Raw genomic sequence first — 20,696 nt, 5'->3', positions numbered from 1 at the left:
GTGCTGATAGCCACGTATCATTTCAAGTAGATTTGATGCCTTTCGGAGACAATTTTCCATTGAATAGGATTGTAGCTCATTTGTGGCAGCAGGAAATAAGCTGTAGTCAAAAGGATCTTCCATAGATGGTCGCAGGTCGCATAAATACTGTATGGCTCGTAACGCGTTGTGTGGAGCCCGGCTAGCTCAGTCGGTAGAGCATGAGACTCTTAATCTGAGGGTCGTGGGTTAGAGCCCCACGCTGGGCGGCGCTAAATTTTGTGTCTACGCGGATGCAACCTGCGCCCCTCTCGTGAGCCTTGCGTAATGAACGTAACGGGTTACGACGATGCCTAGCTTCGTATGAATATCAGAGGAATGGTTTTTGAAGCTGAAAGTAACTCTGAAATGAAATAAATGTGTTGTTTTGGAATTTTAGGCGTACATCGATATCGTGTGAGATGTGTAGGAAAGCAGCAGCTGTGCTAACTAAATGCAAGTAATGGTCGCTAATGCGGTGCGTTTCCAGCTGAAGGGCTCCGATTCACTAGTCCATAAGAATAAAGTACCCGAAAAGGGCGCTAGGCGGCGCTTCCTTAGCTCAGTGGCAGAGCGCTGGTCTAGTAAACCAGAGGTCGTGAGTTCGATCCTCACAGGAGGCAAATGAATTTTGTAACAGCCCCATCTACCGTAGCGCTTTCGAAAAAAGTGGTCAAGGATTAAAAAAATTATGAATGGGTGCGGTATTTAAGAATTGCTCTCGCAAAAGATTAGTGCGAATGGTGCTATTAATGTAGGCACCGGAAACTGTTGCTTTTGGCAGTCTCCGGAGAATGCCGACGTGAAATACTTAGTTCTTGTGATGTATTTTCTACCCCTGGAAGAGACCCTCGCGGTTGTCGTCGTCGTCGTCGTCGTCGTCGTCGTCGTCGGCGCCGCCGCCGCTTTGGTAACAGCGGCAACTCGCCATTGTATGACATAGGGTGAGGTACCTTCTGCAACCGACAGAGATGGCAGTAAGCGATTGAAGCTGATTTGCAACCTCTTGTTTGATCAGCGTCATAAGGGCTTGAATGTAACTTGCGATGGGACACAGCAAGAAGTAGCGTCGCCTTTTTAGTACTGAAATTGGAGATGGAGGATTGCGTCAAAGATGGGAAATTCATTCCGGCAAGCGTACAAATGGCGAAAATGAGGTGTGTGTGGGGAAGCATATTGCGCCAGTGACCGTGTGGCCTAATGGATAAGGCGTCGGACTTCGGATCCGAAGATTGCAGGTTCGAATCCTGTCACGGTCGAGTTTTTCCAGTTCTGCAAAAGTTGCATGCTGTTTTACTGTGTTGTTTGAGTAGTACAAAATTAGTTGAAAGTTGCTGCTGTCCGCTTCCTGGCTGCAAACCGGCGCCTACCTGAAGCTCAAGCAAGACAAAGGGGTTGTGTAGCGAAATTTTCGGCACAGTGCCGATCAGGAGAGTTCTTTTGGAACTACTGCATCTGACTCAGGACCCAAGAGCTACGCCACAGGCGTCTGCGCACTGTCGAGCATGTGTGTTGAATAATGGTGCTGATAGCCACGTATCATTTCAAGTAGATTTGATGCCTTTCGGAGACAATTTTCCATTGAATAGGATTGTAGCTCTTTTGTGGCAGCAGGAAATAAGCTGTAGTCAAAAGGATCTTCCATAGATGGTCGCAGGTCGCATAAATACTGTATGGCTCGTAACGCGTTGTGTGGAGCCCGGCTAGCTCAGTCGGTAGAGCATGAGACTCTTAATCTGAGGGTCGTGGGTTCGAGCCCCACGCTGGGCGGCGCTAAATTTTGTGTCTACGCGGATGCAACCTGCGCCCCTCTCGTGAACCTTGCGTAATGAACGTAACGGGTTACGACGATGCCTAGCTTCGTATGAATATCAGAGGAATGGTTTTTGAAGCTGAAAGTAACTCTGAAATGAAATAAATGTGTTGTTTTGGAATTTTAGGCGTACATCGATATCGTGTGAGATGTGTAGGAAAGCAGCAGCTGTGCTAACTAAATGCAAGTAATGGTCGCTAATGCGGTGCGTTTCCAGCTGAAGGGCTCCGATTCACTAGTCCATAAGAATAAAGTACCCGAAAAGGGCGCTAGGCGGCGCCTCCTTAGCTCAGTGGCAGAGCGCTGGTCTAGTAAACCAGAGGTCGTGAGTTCGATCCTCACAGGAGGCAAATGAATTTTGTAACAGCCCCATCTACCGTACCGCTTTCGAAAAAAGTGGTCAAGGATTAAAAAAAAATTATGAATTGGCGCGGTATTTAAGAATTGCTCTCGCAAAAGAATAGTGCGAATGGTGCTATTAAAGTAGGCACCGGAAACTGTTGCTTTTGGCAGTCTCCGGAGAATGCCGACGTGAAATACTTAGGTTCTTGTGATGTATTTTCTACCCCTGGTAGAGACCCTCGCGGTTGTCGTCGTCGTCGTCGTCGTCGTCGTCGTCGTCGTCGTCGTCGTCGTCGTCGGCGCCGCCGCCGCCGCCGCCGCTTTGGTAACAGCGGCAACTCACCATTGTATGACATAGGGTGAGGTACCTTCTGCAACCGACAGAGATGGCAGTAAGCGATTGAAGCTGATTTGCAACCTCTTGTTTGATCAGCGTCATAAGGGCTTGAATGTAACTTGCGATGGGACACAGCAAGAAGTAGCGTCGCCTTTTTAGTACTGAAATTGGAGATGGAGGATTGCGTCAAAGATGGGAAATTCATTCCGGCAAGCGTACAAATGGCGAAAATGAGGTGTGTGTGGGGAAGCATATTGCGCCAGTGACCGTGTGGCCTAATGGATTGTCACTTACGTCATCACTAACCACGGAGAAGACAATATTACTGCCTTTACTGCTTATATGGAAACGGCATATTGGCGAAGAAACCAGTTCCCGCACATTAAAAGGGATTTTGGAAACATGTTAAAAATACTATTTGAGAAACAGGGAATTGGGTGATTCTAAAGTCAATCCACGATTACTGTTAACATTTCCACTGTGAAGTTCCCAAGTACAAGCGAACACTGCATACTATTTTCGTTATCGTTTCACCTATGGCGCTTGAAGAACCTGAAGTTTTCTTTTCTTTCTTATTCCTCATTATTTGTTTTTTGCGGGAAGAGACATTTTTTTTTTTTCCCTTGGTTTTGAGAGAGATTTCTATTTTTCGTTGCACTTATATTACAAAGAAGACGAGGCAATGAACTCCTTGTAATCCGGAAGAACCAGTATTATTTTTGTGTACTGTTGTACGACGCCAGTGAATCTGGAGACTTTGATTTCTTTTGACTATAGCTGATGAAGCTCGCCAAGGACGGCATTCATGGAGAGCGCAAGGAGGGCTGTAAGGGGAGAAGGGAGGCCCTACAAAAAAAAAAAAGAAAAAAAAAAAAAAAAATGGATAAGGCGTCGGACTTCGGATCCGAAGATTGCAGGTTCGAATCCTGTCACGGTCGAGTTTTTCCAGTTCTGCAAAAGTTGCATGCTGTTTTACTGTGTTGTTTGAGTAGTACAAAATTAGTTGAAAGTTGCTGCTGTCCGCTTCCTGGCTGCAAACCGGCGCCTACCTGAAGCTCAAGCAAGACAAAGGGGTTGTGTAGCGAAATTTTCGGCACAGTGCCGATCAGGAGAGTTCTTTTCGAACTACTGCATCTGACTCAGGACCCAAGAGCTACGCCACAGGCGTCTGCGCACTGTCGAGCATGTGTGTTGAATAATGGTGCTGATAGCCACGTATCATTTCAAGTAGATTTGATGCCTTTCGGAGACAATTTTCCATTGAATAGGATTGTAGCTCATTTGTGGCAGCAGGAAATAAGCTGTAGTCAAAAGGATCTTCCATAGATGGTCGCAGGTCGCATAAATACTGTATGGCTCGTAACGCGTTGTGTGGAGCCCGACTAGCTCAGTCGGTAGAGCATGAGACTCTTAATCTGAGGGTCGTGGGTTCGAGCCCCACGCTGGGCGGCGCTAAATTTTGTGTCTACGCGGATGCAACCTGCGCCCCTCTCGTGAACCTTGCGTAATGAACGTAACGGGTTACGACGATGCCTAGCTTCGTATGAATATCAGAGGAATGGTTTTTGAAGCTGAAAGTAACTCTGAAATGAAATAAATGTGTTGTTTTGGAATTTTAGGCGTACATCGATATCGTGTGAGATGTGTAGGAAAGCAGCAGCTGTGCTAACTAAATGCAAGTAATGGTCGCTAATGCGGTGCGTTTCCAGCTGAAGGGCTCCGATTCACTAGTCCATAAGAATAAAGTACCCGAAAAGGGCGCTAGGCGGCGCTTCCTTAGCTCAGTGGCAGAGCGCTGGTCTAGTAAACCAGAGGTCGTGAGTTCGATCCTCACAGGAGGCAAATGAATTTTGTAACAGCCCCATCTACCGTAGCGCTTTCGAAAAAAGTGGTCAAGGATTAAAAAAATTATGAATGGGTGCGGTATTTAAGAATTGCTCTCGCAAAAGATTAGTGCGAATGGTGCTATTAATGTAGGCACCGGAAACTGTTGCTTTTGGCAGTCTCCGGAGAATGCCGACGTGAAATACTTAGTTCTTGTGATGTATTTTCTACCCCTGGAAGAGACCCTCGCGGTTGTCGTCGTCGTCGTCGTCGTCGTCGTCGTCGTCGGCGCCGCCGCCGCTTTGGTAACAGCGGCAACTCGCCATTGTATGACATAGGGTGAGGTACCTTCTGCAACCGACAGAGATGGCAGTAAGCGATTGAAGCTGATTTGCAACCTCTTGTTTGATCAGCGTCATAAGGGCTTGAATGTAACTTGCGATGGGACACAGCAAGAAGTAGCGTCGCCTTTTTAGTACTGAAATTGGAGATGGAGGATTGCGTCAAAGATGGGAAATTCATTCCGGCAAGCGTACAAATGGCGAAAATGAGGTGTGTGTGGGGAAGCATATTGCGCCAGTGACCGTGTGGCCTAATGGATAAGGCGTCGGACTTCGGATCCGAAGATTGCAGGTTCGAATCCTGTCACGGTCGAGTTTTTCCAGTTCTGCAAAAGTTGCATGCTGTTTTACTGTGTTGTTTGAGTAGTACAAAATTAGTTGAAAGTTGCTGCTGTCCGCTTCCTGGCTGCAAACCGGCGCCTACCTGAAGCTCAAGCAAGACAAAGGGGTTGTGTAGCGAAATTTTCGGCACAGTGCCGATCAGGAGAGTTCTTTTGGAACTACTGCATCTGACTCAGGACCCAAGAGCTACGCCACAGGCGTCTGCGCACTGTCGAGCATGTGTGTTGAATAATGGTGCTGATAGCCACGTATCATTTCAAGTAGATTTGATGCCTTTCGGAGACAATTTTCCATTGAATAGGATTGTAGCTCTTTTGTGGCAGCAGGAAATAAGCTGTAGTCAAAAGGATCTTCCATAGATGGTCGCAGGTCGCATAAATACTGTATGGCTCGTAACGCGTTGTGTGGAGCCCGGCTAGCTCAGTCGGTAGAGCATGAGACTCTTAATCTGAGGGTCGTGGGTTCGAGCCCCACGCTGGGCGGCGCTAAATTTTGTGTCTACGCGGATGCAACCTGCGCCCCTCTCGTGAACCTTGCGTAATGAACGTAACGGGTTACGACGATGCCTAGCTTCGTATGAATATCAGAGGAATGGTTTTTGAAGCTGAAAGTAACTCTGAAATGAAATAAATGTGTTGTTTTGGAATTTTAGGCGTACATCGATATCGTGTGAGATGTGTAGGAAAGCAGCAGCTGTGCTAACTAAATGCAAGTAATGGTCGCTAATGCGGTGCGTTTCCAGCTGAAGGGCTCCGATTCACTAGTCCATAAGAATAAAGTACCCGAAAAGGGCGCTAGGCGGCGCCTCCTTAGCTCAGTGGCAGAGCGCTGGTCTAGTAAACCAGAGGTCGTGAGTTCGATCCTCACAGGAGGCAAATGAATTTTGTAACAGCCCCATCTACCGTACCGCTTTCGAAAAAAGTGGTCAAGGATTAAAAAAAAATTATGAATTGGCGCGGTATTTAAGAATTGCTCTCGCAAAAGAATAGTGCGAATGGTGCTATTAAAGTAGGCACCGGAAACTGTTGCTTTTGGCAGTCTCCGGAGAATGCCGACGTGAAATACTTAGGTTCTTGTGATGTATTTTCTACCCCTGGTAGAGACCCTCGCGGTTGTCGTCGTCGTCGTCGTCGTCGTCGTCGTCGTCGTCGTCGTCGTCGTCGGCGCCGCCGCCGCCGCCGCCGCTTTGGTAACAGCGGCAACTCACCATTGTATGACATAGGGTGAGGTACCTTCTGCAACCGACAGAGATGGCAGTAAGCGATTGAAGCTGATTTGCAACCTCTTGTTTGATCAGCGTCATAAGGGCTTGAATGTAACTTGCGATGGGACACAGCAAGAAGTAGCGTCGCCTTTTTAGTACTGAAATTGGAGATGGAGGATTGCGTCAAAGATGGGAAATTCATTCCGGCAAGCGTACAAATGGCGAAAATGAGGTGTGTGTGGGGAAGCATATTGCGCCAGTGACCGTGTGGCCTAATGGATTGTCACTTACGTCATCACTAACCACGGAGAAGACAATATTACTGCCTTTACTGCTTATATGGAAACGGCATATTGGCGAAGAAACCAGTTCCCGCACATTAAAAGGGATTTTGGAAACATGTTAAAAATACTATTTGAGAAACAGGGAATTGGGTGATTCTAAAGTCAATCCACGATTACTGTTAACATTTCCACTGTGAAGTTCCCAAGTACAAGCGAACACTGCATACTATTTTCGTTATCGTTTCACCTATGGCGCTTGAAGAACCTGAAGTTTTCTTTTCTTTCTTATTCCTCATTATTTGTTTTTTGCGGGAAGAGACATTTTTTTTTTTTCCCTTGGTTTTGAGAGAGATTTCTATTTTTCGTTGCACTTATATTACAAAGAAGACGAGGCAATGAACTCCTTGTAATCCGGAAGAACCAGTATTATTTTTGTGTACTGTTGTACGACGCCAGTGAATCTGGAGACTTTGATTTCTTTTGACTATAGCTGATGAAGCTCGCCAAGGACGGCATTCATGGAGAGCGCAAGGAGGGCTGTAAGGGGAGAAGGGAGGCCCTACAAAAAAAAAAAAGAAAAAAAAAAAAAAAAATGGATAAGGCGTCGGACTTCGGATCCGAAGATTGCAGGTTCGAATCCTGTCACGGTCGAGTTTTTCCAGTTCTGCAAAAGTTGCATGCTGTTTTACTGTGTTGTTTGAGTAGTACAAAATTAGTTGAAAGTTGCTGCTGTCCGCTTCCTGGCTGCAAACCGGCGCCTACCTGAAGCTCAAGCAAGACAAAGGGGTTGTGTAGCGAAATTTTCGGCACAGTGCCGATCAGGAGAGTTCTTTTCGAACTACTGCATCTGACTCAGGACCCAAGAGCTACGCCACAGGCGTCTGCGCACTGTCGAGCATGTGTGTTGAATAATGGTGCTGATAGCCACGTATCATTTCAAGTAGATTTGATGCCTTTCGGAGACAATTTTCCATTGAATAGGATTGTAGCTCATTTGTGGCAGCAGGAAATAAGCTGTAGTCAAAAGGATCTTCCATAGATGGTCGCAGGTCGCATAAATACTGTATGGCTCGTAACGCGTTGTGTGGAGCCCGACTAGCTCAGTCGGTAGAGCATGAGACTCTTAATCTGAGGGTCGTGGGTTCGAGCCCCACGCTGGGCGGCGCTAAATTTTGTGTCTACGCGGATGCAACCTGCGCCCCTCTCGTGAACCTTGCGTAATGAACGTAACGGGTTACGACGATGCCTAGCTTCGTATGAATATCAGAGGAATGGTTTTTGAAGCTGAAAGTAACTCTGAAATGAAATAAATGTGTTGTTTTGGAATTTTAGGCGTACATCGATATCGTGTGAGATGTGTAGGAAAGCAGCAGCTGTGCTAACTAAATGCAAGTAATGGTCGCTAATGCGGTGCGTTTCCAGCTGAAGGGCTCCGATTCACTAGTCCACAAGAATAAAGTACCCGAAAAGGGCGCTAGGCGGCGCCTCCTTAGCTCAGTGGCAGAGCGCTGGTCTAGTAAACCAGAGGTCGTGAGTTCGATCCTCACAGGAGGCAAATGAATTTTGTAACAGCCCCATCTACCGTAGCGCTTTCGAAAAAAGTGGTCAAGGAAAAAAAAAATTATGAATTGGTGCGGTATTTAAGAATTGCTCTCGCAAAAGAATAGTGCGAATGGTGCTATTAAAGTAGGCACCGGAAACTGTTGCTTTTCAGATCTAGAGGGTTGGATCCCCTCCTTCGAAAGCGTCAGATTGCAAAGCCTGGGCTACTCTCAGGGTGGAATCTCCGTCTTCGAAGATTGTGTGTGTTTGTTTATTTGTCTGTCTGTCTGTCTGTGTGTCTGCCCGCTGCTGTCGCTGTTCGTTCGTTCGTTCGTTCGGTCCGTCCGTCCGTCCGCCTGCTGGCTGTCCATCGCCGTCGTCGTAACCGTTGCCGCCGCCGCCGCCGCCGCCGCCGCCGCCGCCTGCTGTTTGTCAGTCTGTTCGCCGCCGACGCCGACGCCGCCTGCTGTTCGTCCGACGCTGCCCATCGCCGACGCCGACGCCGCCTGCTGCACGTCCGTCTGTCCGTCGCCGTTCGTCTGCAATGAGTACTCCCACCTCCACCGTCATCTACACCTCCCCCTCCCCCTCTCCCACAGTCACTTCCTGGAGTGCCGCCTCTGGCCTCCCTCCTTCCCCCTCCCCCTCCCTTCCCCCACTTACACACCCCCCTATCTCCTCCCCTGCTGTATACCCACACCTCTACTCCCTTCCCCCAGCCTCCGCACCCTCCACAGCTCCCACTCCTACCCCCGCCCTCACGTACGCATCTGTTGCCGCCTCTGCTGCCGCCCCTCAGGTGGTTGGCTTCCCCTCTCTCACCGACCCCGTCGCTTCGTCTTCTGCATCTCCCGCACGCATCACGTTGCGCCGAGCCACCATCGCCGCCACTGAACCAGCTGCTTCTCCCGGTGCCTCCACTACGCCACAGGGATCTGCCACCCGCCACCTCCCTCTCCTCCCCGTCCCTCTCCCCTCCTCCCAGCCTCCAGTCTCCAAAAAACCCCAAAAGCGCGTCCTCACCGACTCTGCTCCCGCCACTTCCCACAAGAAATCAACGCCACCTCCCCCTCCCCCTGCCGTCACCATGGACACCACCCCTCCTCCTGCCACCCCTACCTTGGCCCCCACCCTCCACACCTTTGTCCTGTCCACTCCCGATCCTCAGTTCCTCGACGCTCGTACCCTCACCAAGGAAATACGAAAGTACTTACCTGGTGCTCCCATCTCCCAACTCATTCCCCGCAGGGACTCAGTCCTTATCAAGTCCCCGTCCCCATCATTTCACACAGACCTCCTGCGAAAACTCCCACGAGTTATGTTTGGCCCCCACGCCTCTCTGACACCCTTCCTTTCCGCTTCCACTCCTCGTCAGCCCCAGCCTCCCCGTCGCCCCCCCACCTACACCGCTGTGATCACCAAGCTCAGCCCGGTGATCACAGAGGATGAAGTGTTGGTAGAACTGAACTCCCACCCGGACTTGGAAATCCGCTCTGCCCGCCGTATCCACAATGCCTCTGGTCCCACCTACCTCATGCGGGTATTCTCCGAGTCTGCCCCGTCCATAGACCATCTCCTCACCCAGGGTGCCCTGATCTACCACCGTCGCCACCCTGTTGAATCCTCCAAATCCCCTCCCCAATCCTACCGTTGCCAACGGTGCCTGATGTACAATGACCACCTGACTCCCAACTGCAAAAACCCCCCCACCTGTCCCCATTGCAAGGCCTCCCACTTTCTCAAGAACTGCCCCAACCTCGCTGCTCCTCCTTCCTGTAATACCTGCAATGGCCCCCATCCCACATACTCCCACAAGTGTAAAGCTAAACCCCCTCCAGCCACCCCTGAACTTACAGTCCCAGTTCGTCCCGTCGATCCTCCTGTCCATCCTAACAATTCCCTCCGTCCACCCCCCACGGCCGAGGACATCATCCGGTTCATTACCGTTGTACTCCAAAACATTCACCCTTTTCAGCGCCCGCACACCTTCCAACAAATATCCCTTGCTGCTCGCTCTGTTTTCCACCTGAACACTTTCGCCACTTACTCCCACAACCAAGCCCACTTCACCTTCACCCGCCTCGACACCCTAGTTTAAGTCTCTTCCCTTCCCTCTCTTCCCCCCCCTCCTTCCCTTCATGGCGCGGCACGAGTCTCGCATCCTCTTCCAGAACATTCGCTCCTTCCGCTCCAACAAATACCTCCTCATGCACACCCTCTCCCACCACCAGGTCGACACCTTCCTCTTGAACGAAACCTTTCTCCAGCCCCACCATTCTATCCGCACCTCCCCCTATCTCCTCCACCGCACTGATGCTCCTGGTCCTCGTGCGCAGGGTGGAGTCGCGATTGGCCACCTTAAGCATATCCCCGTCCGGCCACAACCTCTCCTCAATGACCCCACTGAACACCTTATCCTTAGCGTCTTCTTCCCCTCCATCACCATTACCTGTGCCACCATCTATGTCCGCTCCACTGCTCCTCTTCCTTATGACTTCATCTCACACATTGACCGCACCTTCTCCACCTATGTGATTGCCGCCGACCTCAACGTCCATAGCCGCACTCCTGCTGCCCTTCGGCGGTGGCATCAGTTCCTCTCCACAATCCAGGGTGACCTTGTTCCCATTCCCCAGCACACCCGACCCGAAAGTAACACCACCCCCGATGTTGTCATTGCCTCCGCCAACCTCCTTGGGCGTATCACTGTTGCCGTCCTTGACCCCACAGGTAGCGATCACCTCCCTGTCCTTCTCACCATAACGTCTGCCAACCGCCCCCCTCCGGCTCCGCAACCTGCACCCCCTCCCAAGGTCGTCCATGACTATCGCCGTGCCAACTGGGATGCCTACCGGGACTCCATCTCCACCCAGGTCGAAAGCCACCCTCTTACCTATCGCCATCCTGATGACATCGTCCACGCCTCGTCCTTCCTTCAGCAGGTAATTACTGACGCCGTGGAGGCCCATGTTCCTACTAAAACCATCCACCCACACCGTCCCACTCTCCCTCCGCGGGCTGTCCTCCTCCTCCGTGAATCCCGCCGCCTCTATCGCTCCTTCCTCCGCACTCGTGACAGGGATACACTCCAACGCCACCGGCAAATACAGCGACACGTACGGAACCTTATTACAGCAACGAAACGCCGGGACTGGCGCCAGACCTGCACACGACTCAATGCCACCCTCCCTATCAACTCCTCCAAGTACTGGTCTGCCTTCCATCGTCTTACTGGTTCCCTTTCCGCTCCCCACTACCCCCTTCTCCATAACGATCGCCCCCTTCCAGACAACCTCAGTAAGGCCAACCACTTCGCTTCCCACCTTTCCGAGGTCTTCTCCATCCCCGATGATCCCCACTTTGATTATTCTCTTTTCCCCACCGTCATGGCACGTGCTGATACCTCAGTCGCTCCACTTGCTCCTAGTCTCCAGTACTTGGGGCAGTTGCCCCCCTCCGACGTCAACACTCCCATCACAGCACAAGACATTAAAATTCTCCTCCAGTCCAAACGCAACACGGCCCCTGGTCACGACTGTGTCACCTACCGTCACCTTCGAGAAAGCCCCTATTCCTTCCTAACTGTCCTCGCCCATCTCTATAATGTCATCCTCTCTACTGGCTTCTACCCTGACCTGTGGAAGACCTCCCGCGTCCTCCTCTTCCTCAAACCCAACAAACCCCCTTCTGCCGCCTCTTCCTATCGTCCCATCTGCCTCACCTCCGTCTTCAGTAAGGTCCTTGAATCCATCCTCTCCCACCGTATCCATCGGCACCTTGCTCAACACCACCTCCTCCCCCTTACCCAGTGTGGCTTCCGACCCTCCTTCTCTGCTGACGACCAACTCCTCAACCTTGTTCACCTTCTGTCCCTCCAGCTCAACTCACGTCGCTCCGCCATTTTTGTTTCCCTTGACCTCCAAAATGCCTATGACCGTGTATGGCATCCCGGTCTCCTCTTTAAACTCCAAACCTACGCCCTGCCTATCAATTTTGTCCGTCTGGTCGCTTCCTTCCTCTCGCACCGTCCTTCCTATGTCACCCTCCACAACACCAACTCCCGTATCTTTTATCCCACGGCTGGCGTCCCCCAGGGTTCTGTCCTCTCCCCTCTCCTTTATCTCTTGTATACAGCTGATATGCCCAAGCCACCCCCACCAGTTCACCTTCTCCAATATGCTGATGACACCGCCTTCCTGGCTCTCTATCCTACCCTTCAACGGTCTCAACGTACCCTCCAAACCCACCTTAACCAGTTCACCACTTGGTGTAATCAGTGGCTCCTCCGTCTCAACCCCTCCAAAACCCAGGCAATCATCATAGGCCGTACCACTCGCTCCTTTCGCCTCCAAGATTTCTACCTCACCCTTTATGGTCGTCCTATCCAACTCACCCCCACCCTGAAATACCTTGGCCTCACCCTTGACCGACACCTCACCTGGACCCCTCATCTCCTGACCATCCAGCAGAAAGCCCATTCCCGCCTCCGCCTGCTGAAACTCCTGTCCGGCCGGACATGGGGATTGCATCCTTCTACCATCCTCCACACCTACAAATCCCTCATCCGTCCTATCCTCTGTTATGCCAGCGTCGCCTGGATCTCCGCCCCCACCCGCTTTTACAAGGCTCTCCAAATCCTTGAACGCCATGCGCTCCGCCTTGCCTTCCGTATCCGCCTTCCTTCCCCCACACGGCTCCTGTATGAACTGATCCCCTTCCCCCACCTCCTCTTGTTCCTCCAACATCTCCGCATCCTTTACATTGTTCGCAGGCTTGATCCCCCCCACCCTCTGGTTTCCTCCTTCCTCTCCACCCCCCGCCCGTTGCCGCGCCTCTATCGCTGTATCCCTCCCTCTCTCCACCTCCACACCCTCCATCTCCTTCATCAGGGCAATTTCCAACGCCTTCCCCTCCCGGATGACGAACTTCGCCGTGACATATACCCTTCCTTCCAACTATAACCCGGCCTTGTTCCCCCTCCCCCCCTCCCCAGGGCCCCCTTCTCCTCTTTCTTCCTTCTCCCAGAGCGGATTTTCCTCCATCCCCCCCCTCCCCTGAGACCCTGCCCCCCATACTTGCCTCTCTCCTTCCCACATCCCTCCCTACCTGGCCCTCTTCCGAGCGCCCCCCATTCCCCTCCCCCATCTCTTCCCCTCCCTCCCTTCTTCAGGTCTCCATCATCTCCTTGAACCTGGCAGATCCTCTGTATTGCTCATCAACAGTGTGCCACGTCAGTGTTGTGTTTCGTGCTGTTTCCCGTGTGCGTCAAGAGGTGTGATTTTAATTGTGTACTGCCTTGAGGTTCGCCGTCAGTGTTACGCTGTGTGCTATGCCATCCGTCAACACCTTTATGCTCCAGTCATACTGTGCCTTGTGTTCTTTTAATCGTCGCAGTGTGTGGCTTTTTTGAGTGTGCTACTTTTAAACAGTTTTTTTTTTTTTTTTTTATCTCCATTTTACAGTCACCCCGTTTTTTTGTATATTGCCTTCCATGATGTTCTCCCTTTTTATATCTATGTTCGCCTTCTTCTCTCCTTTGCTGTTTTTAAATGTCTTCTCTTGTTTTGTTCTATGTCTTTCGGCTGAAGAGCAGCGCATATGCTGCTGCCAGCCCGCCCCAATGGGGAATTGAAATACAATAAAGAAAAAAAAAAAAAAAAAAAAAAAAAACTGTTGCTTTTGGCAGTCTCCGGAGAATGCCGACGTGAAATACTTAGTTCTTGTGATGTATTTTCTACCCCTGGTAGAGACCCTCGCGGTTGTTGTCGTCGTCGTCGGCGCCGCCGCCGCTTTGGTAACAGCGGCAACTCGCCATTGTATGACATAGGGTGAGGTACCTTCTGCAACCGACAGAGATGGCAGTAAGCGATTGAAGCTGATTTGCAACCTCTTGTTTGATCAGCGTCATAAGGGCTTGAATGTAACTTGCGATGGGACACAGCAAGAAGTAGCGTCGCCTTTTTAGTACTGAAATTGGAGATGGAGGATTGCGTCAAAGATGGGAAATTCATTCCGGCAAGCGTACAAATGGCGAAAATGAGGTGTGTGTGGGGAAGCATATTGCGCCAGTGACCGTGTGGCCTAATGGATAAGGCGTCGGACTTCGGATCCGAAGATTGCAGGTTCGAATCCTGTCACGGTCGAGTTTTTCCAGTTCTGCAAAAGTTGCATGCTGTTTTACTGTGTTGTTTGAGTAGTACAAAATTAGTTGAAAGTTGCTGCTGTCCGCTTCCTGGCTGCAAACCGGCGCCTACCTGAAGCTCAAGCAAGACAAAGGGGTTGTGTAGCGAAATTTTCGGCACAGTGCCGATCAGGAGAGTTCTTTTGGAACTACTGCATCTGACTCAGGACCCAAGAGCTACGCCACAGGCGTCTGCGCACTGTCGAGCATGTGTGTTGAATAATGGTGCTGATAGCCACGTATCATTTCAAGTAGATTTGATGCCTTTCGGAGACAATTTTCCATTGAATAGGATTGTAGCTCATTTGTGGCAGCAGGAAATAAGCTGTAGTCAAAAGGATCTTCCATAGATGGTCGCAGGTCGCATAAATACTGTATGGCTCGTAACGCGTTGTGTGGAGCCCGGCTAGACCTGAAATTAAGTATTACCCCAAAACCAAAAATAATGCAATACATTGGTTAATGGGACAGTTTGTCCACTACATTCTCAATAAAATAGGTGGTGACGATGAAACGGAATTCAAGCTTTTTATGAAAATGGAGTACAGTAAAGTTAAGCACTATGCAGACCACAGGAAAATGTATGGAAACATGTTGATCATTTTATTTGAAAGAATAGGTGTTGGTTAAAAAGCACAGTCTAACAATAAAGTTACTATTTTCGGGGTACTGAAGGAATGAAGTATGAGATCTACGTTCAAGCTGAAGGCAATGCCTCTTCTTTTATCCATTTCTGTTATGTCGGTCCCCCCAATATGTGTCTCATAAATGCTGGAGGTATATTGAGGTAAAATAACATGTTTCCTACTCGAATGATTGTTGAATGATCACTCGAATGACAGCCTTCCAATGAGATCTCCACCCAGACGTCGTACAAACAGTGCTCCGCACCATAATAAAAAGAGCAGGCAAAGACCACACGCGACTACAACCGCTTTTCTATAACATGTAAAATGTACTGAAGGAGCCATTCGGTGGGAGTAATGGCGGGGGCATCGTGGCCAGGCCTCGAGTTCTTTGACCCCTGCCCTCTTTGTCCCCGTCATGGGCCTACTGATGGCTTCCAAAAAGACGCAAAAACAAACCAAGCGGTCTCTGGCAAAAAACGGAATAAAAAAGAAAAAAAAAAGCGGTGTAAGGCGCCAGACTCAAGGAAAAACCTTGGCTGCAGTAGCAGCTAGAGCCTTTTGGTCCTCGAATGAGGGCGTGGGTTCGAATCCCACTCCTGACACAGATTTTGTCGCTTCTCTGGAGCACCCTGTGTATCATTGAGATCCTTTGTAAAGTGCAACAGCACGATTCTGGCCGTGTTCTCCTAAGTGAAACCAAAAATTTGTATCAAACACAAGCGCACCTACGGCAACCAAACTGTTTCTTCGGTAGTGTGAGCTACAAACAGAGAGTGTTGGTTGTAAATACGACGTTCCCTCGTGAGGTTACTTCCGCGCCACAGCCGCAAACACGTCAAAAGGGACACTTGTGGTATGAAAACGACTCTTGTCTGGAGATGCAGAGTGCTAACGACAGTGTGAGGAAACAGTGCAGGCTGACCAGTACATCCTCTGTACAATAACAGTCGCTGATGAAATACAGAGAGCTCGAAATAAATTCATATACTCAAAATATTACTTTATGGAGATTACAACGTGACCAAAACTTGAGACATTATTCGACAGATAGACCTCTGCATTCTGTCTAATCTCTGATGTCTGTAACAGACGACTTAGTTTCGAACAAAATGTATTGAGTGCCGTGATTATACGGATTTGAGAAACTCTTTTGGTGGTACATTCTGCGCTATATTTGTGCGGCTGCACCTGGCGAACGTGTAACGGGTGCCGAACTCATGCCGGTGAAAAAAAAAAAAAAAAAAAAAAAAAAAAAAAGAGTAAAATAAGAAAAAAAAAAAAAAAAGCTAGCTCAGTCGGTAGAGCATGAGACTCTTAATCTGAGGGTCGTGGGTTCGAGCCCCACGCTGGGCGGCGCTAAATTTTGTGTCTACGCGGATGCAACCTGCGCCCCTCTCGTGAACCTTGCGTAATGAACGTAACGGGTTACGACGATGCCTAGCTTCGTATGAATATCAGAGGAATGGTTTTTGAAGCTGAAAGTAACTCAGAAATGAAATAAATGTGTTGTTTTGGAATTTTAGGCGTACATCGATATCGTGTGAGATGTGTAGGAAAGCAGCAGCTGTGCTAACTAAATGCAAGTAATGGTCGCTAATGCGGTGCGTTTCCAGCTGAAGGGCTCCGATTCACTAGTCCACAAGAATAAAGTACCCGAAAAGGGCGCTAGGCGGCGCCTCCTTAGCTCAGTGGCAGAGCGCTGGTCTAGTAAACCAGAGGTCGTGAGTTCGATCCTCACAGGAGGCAAATGAATTTTGTAACAGCCCCATCTACCGTAGCGCTTTCGAAAAAAGTGGTCAAGGATTAAAAAAATTATGAATTGGTGCGGTATTTAAGAATTGCTCTCGCAAAAGAATAGTGCGAATGGTGCTATTAAAGTAGGCACCGGAAACTGTTGCTTTTGGCAGTCTCCGGAGAATGCCGACGTGAAATACTTAGTTCTTGTGATGTATTTTCTACCCCTGGTAGAGACCCTCGCGGTTGTTGTCGTCGTCGTCGGCGCCGCCGCCGCTTTGGTAACAGCGGCAACTCGCCATTGTATGACATAGGGTGAGGTACCTTCTGCAACCGACAGAGATGGCAGTAAGCGATTGAAGCTGATTTGCAACCTCTTGTTTGATCAGCGTCATAAGGGCTTGAATGTAACTTGCGATGGGACACAGCAAGAAGTAGCGTCGCCTTTTTAGTACTGAAATTGGAGATGGAGGATTGCGTCAAAGATGGGAAATTCATTCCGGCAAGCGTACAAATGGCGAAAATGAGGTGTGTGTGGGGAAGCATATGGCGCCAGTGACCGTGTGGCCTAATGGATAAGGCGTCGGACTTCGGATCCGAAGATTGCAGGTTCGAATCCTGTCACGGTCGAGTTTTTCCAGTTCTGCAAAAGTTGCATGCTGTTTTACTGTGTTGTTTGAGTAGTACAAAATTAGTTGAAAGTTGCTGCTGTCCGCTTCCTGGCTGCAAACCGGCGCCTACCTGAAGCTCAAGCAAGACAAAGGGGTGGTGTAGCGAAATTTTCGGCACAGTGCCGATCAGGAGAGTTCTTTTGGAACTACTGCATCTGACTCAGGACCCAAGAGCTACGCCACAGGCGTCTGCGCACTGTCGAGCATGTGTGTTGAATAATGGTGCTGATAGCCACGTATCATTTCAAGTAGATTTGATGCCTTTCGGAGACAATTTTCCATTGAATAGGATTGTAGCTCATTTGTGGCAGCAGGAAATAGTCAAAAGGATCTTCCATAGATGGTCGCAGGTCGCATAAATACTGTATGGCTCGTAACGCGTTGTGTGGAGCCCGGCTAGCTCAGTCGGTAGAGCATGAGACTCTTAATCTGAGGGTCGTGGGTTAGAGCCCCACGCTGGGCGGCGCTAAATTTTGTGTCTACGCGGATGCAACCTGCGCCCCTCTCGTGAGCCTTGCGTAATGAACGTAACGGGTTACGACGATGCCTAGCTTCGTATGAATATCAGAGGAATGGTTTTTGAAGCTGAAAGTAACTCTGAAATGAAATAAATGTGTTGTTTTGGAATTTTAGGCGTACATCGATATCGTGTGAGATGTGTAGGAAAGCAGCAGCTGTGCTAACTAAATGCAAGTAATGGTCGCTAATGCGGTGCGTTTCCAGCTGAAGGGCTCCGATTCACTAGTCCATAAGAATAAAGTACCCGAAAACGGCGCTAGGCGGCGCCTCCTTAGCTCAGTGGCAGAGCGCTGGTCTACTAAACCAGAGGTCGTGAGTTCGATCCTCACAGGAGGCAAATGAATTTTGTAACAGCCCCATCTACCGTAGCGCTTTCGAAAAAAGTGGTCAAGGATTAAAAAAATTATGAATTGGCGCGGTATTTAAGAATTGCTCTCGCAAAAGAATAGTGCGAATGGTGCTATTAAAGTAGGCACCGGAAACTGTTGCTTTTGGCAGTCTCCGGAGAATGCCGACGTGAAATACTTAGTTCTTGTGATGTATTTTCTACCCCTGGTAGAGACCCTCGCGGTTGTCGTCGTCGTCGTCGTCGTCGTCGGCGCCGCCGCCGCTTTGGTAACAGCGGCAACTCGCCATTGTATGACATAGGGTGAGGTACCTTCTGCAACCGACAGAGATGGCAGTAAGCGATTGAAGCTGATTTGCAACCTCTTGTTTGATCAGCGTCATAAGGGCTTGAATGTAACTTGCGATGGGACACAGCAAGAAGTAGCGTCGCCTTTTTAGTACTGAAATTGGAGATGGAGGATTGCGTCAAAGATGGGAAATTCATTCCGGCAAGCGTACAAATGGCGAAAATGAGGTGTGTGTGGGGAAGCATATTGCGCCAGTGACCGTGTGGCCTAATGGATAAGGCGTCGGACTTCGGATCCGAAGATTGCAGGTTCGAATCCTGTCACGGTCGAGTTTTTCCAGTTCTGCAAAAGTTGCATGCTGTTTTACTGTGTTGTTTGAGTAGTACAAAATTAGTTGAAAGTTGCTGCTGTCCGCTTCCTGGCTGCAAACCGGCGCCTACCTGAAGCTCAAGCAAGACAAAGGGGTTGTGTAGCGAAATTTTCGGCACAGTGCCGATCAGGAGAGTTCTTTTGGAACTACTGCATCTGACTCAGGACCCAAGAGCTACGCCACAGGCGTCTGCGCACTGTCGAGCATGTGTGTTGAATAATGGTGCTGATAGCCACGTATCATTTCAAGTAGATTTGATGCCTTTCGGAGACAATTTTCCATTGAATAGGATTGTAGCTCATTTGTGGCAGCAGGAAATAAGCTGTAGTCAAAAGGATCTTCCGTAGATGGTCGCAGGTCGCATAAATACTGTATGGCTCGTAACGCGTTGTGTGGAGCCCGGCTAGCTCAGTCGGTAGAGCATGAGACTCTTAAACTCAGGGTCGTGGGTTCGAGCCCCACGCTGGGCGGCGCTAAATTTTGTGTCTACGCGGATGCAACCTGCGCCCCTCTCGTGAGCCTTGCGTAATGAACGTAACGGGTTACGACGATGCCTAGCTTCGTATGAATATCAGAGGAATGGTTTTTGAAGCTGAAAGTAACTCTGAAATGAAATAAATGTGTTGTTTTGGAATTTTAGGCGTACATCGATATCGTGTGAGATGTGTAGGAAAGCAGCAGCTGTGCTAACTAAATGCAAGTAATGGTCGCTAATGCGGTGCGTTTCCAGCTGAAGGGCTCCGATTCACTAGTCCATAAGAATAAAGTACCGCGAAAAGGGCGCTAGGCGGCGCCTCCTTAGCTCAGTGGCAGAGCGCTGGTCTAGTAAACCAGAGGTCGTGAGTTCGATCCTCACAGGAGGCAAATGAATTTTGTAACAGCCCCATCTACCGTACCGCTTTCGAAAAAAGTGGTCAAGGATTAAAAAAATTATGAATTGGCGCGGTATTTAAGAATTGCTCTCGCAAAAGAATAGTGCGAATGGTGCTATTAAAGTAGGCACCGGAAACTGTTGCTTTTGGCAGTCTCCGGAGAATGCCGACGTGAAATACTTAGTTCTTGTGATGTATTTTCTACCCCTGGTAGAGACCCTCGCGGTTGTCGTCGTCGTCGTCGTCGTCGTCGGCGCCGCCGCCGCTTTGGTAACAGCGGCAACTCGCCATTGTATGACATAGGGTGAGGTACCTTCTGCAACCGACAGAGATGGCAGTAAGCGATTGAAGCTGATTTGCAACCTCTTGTTTGATCAGCGTCATAAGGGCTTGAATGTAACTTGCGATGGGACACAGCAAGAAGTAGCGTCGCCTTTTTAGTACTGAAATTGGAGATGGAGGATTGCGTCAAAGATGGGAAATTCATTCCGGCAAGCGTACAAATGGCGAAAATGAGGTGTGTGTGGGGAAGCATATTGCGCCAGTGACCGTGTGGCCTAATGGATAAGGCGTCGGACTTCGGATCCGAAGATTGCAGGTTCGAATCCTGTCACGGTCGAGTTTTTCCAGTTCTGCAAAAGTTGCATGCTGTTTTACTGTGTTGTTTGAGTAGTACAAAATTAGTTGAAAGTTGCTGCTGTCCGCTTCCTGGCTGCAAACCGGCGCCTACCTGAAGCTCAAGCAAGACAAAGGGGTTGTGTAGCGAAATTTTCGGCACAGTGCCGATCAGGAGAGTTCTTTTGGAACTACTGCATCTGACTCAGGACCCAAGAGCTACGCCACAGGCGTCTGCGCACTGTCGAGCATGTGTGTTGAATAATGGTGCTGATAGCCACGTATCATTTCAAGTAGATTTGATGCCTTTCGGAGACAATTTTCCATTGAATAGGATTGTAGCTCATTTGTGGCAGCAGGAAATAAGCTGTAGTCAAAAGGATCTTCCGTAGATGGTCGCAGGTCGCATAAATACTGTATGGC

The 20,696-nt window shown here is 49.5% G+C and overlaps 21 non-coding genes across 21 annotated transcripts; all 21 read left to right on the top strand.

The window, feature by feature from the left end:
- Positions 1 to 175: 175 nt before the first annotated feature.
- Positions 176 to 248, top strand: Trnak-cuu. The gene has a single exon. It is a non-coding gene; the product is annotated as a tRNA-Lys (tRNA).
- Positions 249 to 569: 321 nt separating this feature from the next.
- Positions 570 to 641, top strand: Trnat-agu. The gene has a single exon. It is a non-coding gene; the product is annotated as a tRNA-Thr (tRNA).
- Positions 642 to 1,204: 563 nt separating this feature from the next.
- Trnar-ucg lies at positions 1,205 to 1,277 on the top strand. The gene has a single exon. It is a non-coding gene; the product is annotated as a tRNA-Arg (tRNA).
- A 438-nt stretch (positions 1,278 to 1,715) lies between these two features.
- Positions 1,716 to 1,788, top strand: Trnak-cuu. The gene has a single exon. It is a non-coding gene; the product is annotated as a tRNA-Lys (tRNA).
- Positions 1,789 to 2,109: 321 nt separating this feature from the next.
- Trnat-agu lies at positions 2,110 to 2,181 on the top strand. The gene has a single exon. It is a non-coding gene; the product is annotated as a tRNA-Thr (tRNA).
- Positions 2,182 to 3,886: 1,705 nt separating this feature from the next.
- Trnak-cuu lies at positions 3,887 to 3,959 on the top strand. Its single transcript has one exon. It is a non-coding gene; the product is annotated as a tRNA-Lys (tRNA).
- Positions 3,960 to 4,280: 321 nt separating this feature from the next.
- On the top strand, positions 4,281 to 4,352 carry Trnat-agu. Its single transcript has one exon. It is a non-coding gene; the product is annotated as a tRNA-Thr (tRNA).
- A 563-nt stretch (positions 4,353 to 4,915) lies between these two features.
- Trnar-ucg lies at positions 4,916 to 4,988 on the top strand. Its single transcript has one exon. It is a non-coding gene; the product is annotated as a tRNA-Arg (tRNA).
- A 438-nt stretch (positions 4,989 to 5,426) lies between these two features.
- Trnak-cuu lies at positions 5,427 to 5,499 on the top strand. Its single transcript has one exon. It is a non-coding gene; the product is annotated as a tRNA-Lys (tRNA).
- A 321-nt stretch (positions 5,500 to 5,820) lies between these two features.
- On the top strand, positions 5,821 to 5,892 carry Trnat-agu. Its single transcript has one exon. It is a non-coding gene; the product is annotated as a tRNA-Thr (tRNA).
- A 1,702-nt stretch (positions 5,893 to 7,594) lies between these two features.
- Positions 7,595 to 7,667, top strand: Trnak-cuu. The gene has a single exon. It is a non-coding gene; the product is annotated as a tRNA-Lys (tRNA).
- Positions 7,668 to 7,988: 321 nt separating this feature from the next.
- Trnat-agu lies at positions 7,989 to 8,060 on the top strand. The gene has a single exon. It is a non-coding gene; the product is annotated as a tRNA-Thr (tRNA).
- Positions 8,061 to 14,117: 6,057 nt separating this feature from the next.
- Trnar-ucg lies at positions 14,118 to 14,190 on the top strand. The gene has a single exon. It is a non-coding gene; the product is annotated as a tRNA-Arg (tRNA).
- A 2,341-nt stretch (positions 14,191 to 16,531) lies between these two features.
- Positions 16,532 to 16,603, top strand: Trnat-agu. The gene has a single exon. It is a non-coding gene; the product is annotated as a tRNA-Thr (tRNA).
- A 545-nt stretch (positions 16,604 to 17,148) lies between these two features.
- Positions 17,149 to 17,221, top strand: Trnar-ucg. The gene has a single exon. It is a non-coding gene; the product is annotated as a tRNA-Arg (tRNA).
- Positions 17,222 to 17,652: 431 nt separating this feature from the next.
- Positions 17,653 to 17,725, top strand: Trnak-cuu. The gene has a single exon. It is a non-coding gene; the product is annotated as a tRNA-Lys (tRNA).
- Positions 17,726 to 18,046: 321 nt separating this feature from the next.
- Positions 18,047 to 18,118, top strand: Trnas-acu. Its single transcript has one exon. It is a non-coding gene; the product is annotated as a tRNA-Ser (tRNA).
- Positions 18,119 to 18,672: 554 nt separating this feature from the next.
- Positions 18,673 to 18,745, top strand: Trnar-ucg. Its single transcript has one exon. It is a non-coding gene; the product is annotated as a tRNA-Arg (tRNA).
- Positions 18,746 to 19,183: 438 nt separating this feature from the next.
- Positions 19,184 to 19,256, top strand: Trnak-cuu. The gene has a single exon. It is a non-coding gene; the product is annotated as a tRNA-Lys (tRNA).
- Positions 19,257 to 19,578: 322 nt separating this feature from the next.
- On the top strand, positions 19,579 to 19,650 carry Trnat-agu. The gene has a single exon. It is a non-coding gene; the product is annotated as a tRNA-Thr (tRNA).
- Positions 19,651 to 20,204: 554 nt separating this feature from the next.
- On the top strand, positions 20,205 to 20,277 carry Trnar-ucg. The gene has a single exon. It is a non-coding gene; the product is annotated as a tRNA-Arg (tRNA).
- Positions 20,278 to 20,696: the final 419 nt, after the last annotated feature.

This window comes from Schistocerca piceifrons, unplaced genomic scaffold, assembly GCF_021461385.2.
Source record: "Schistocerca piceifrons isolate TAMUIC-IGC-003096 unplaced genomic scaffold, iqSchPice1.1 HiC_scaffold_1772, whole genome shotgun sequence".
Lineage (NCBI taxonomy): Eukaryota > Metazoa > Arthropoda > Insecta > Orthoptera > Acrididae > Schistocerca > Schistocerca piceifrons.
The sequence above is the reverse complement of the archived record's forward strand: the minus strand, read 5'-3'. Positions and strand labels throughout refer to the sequence as shown.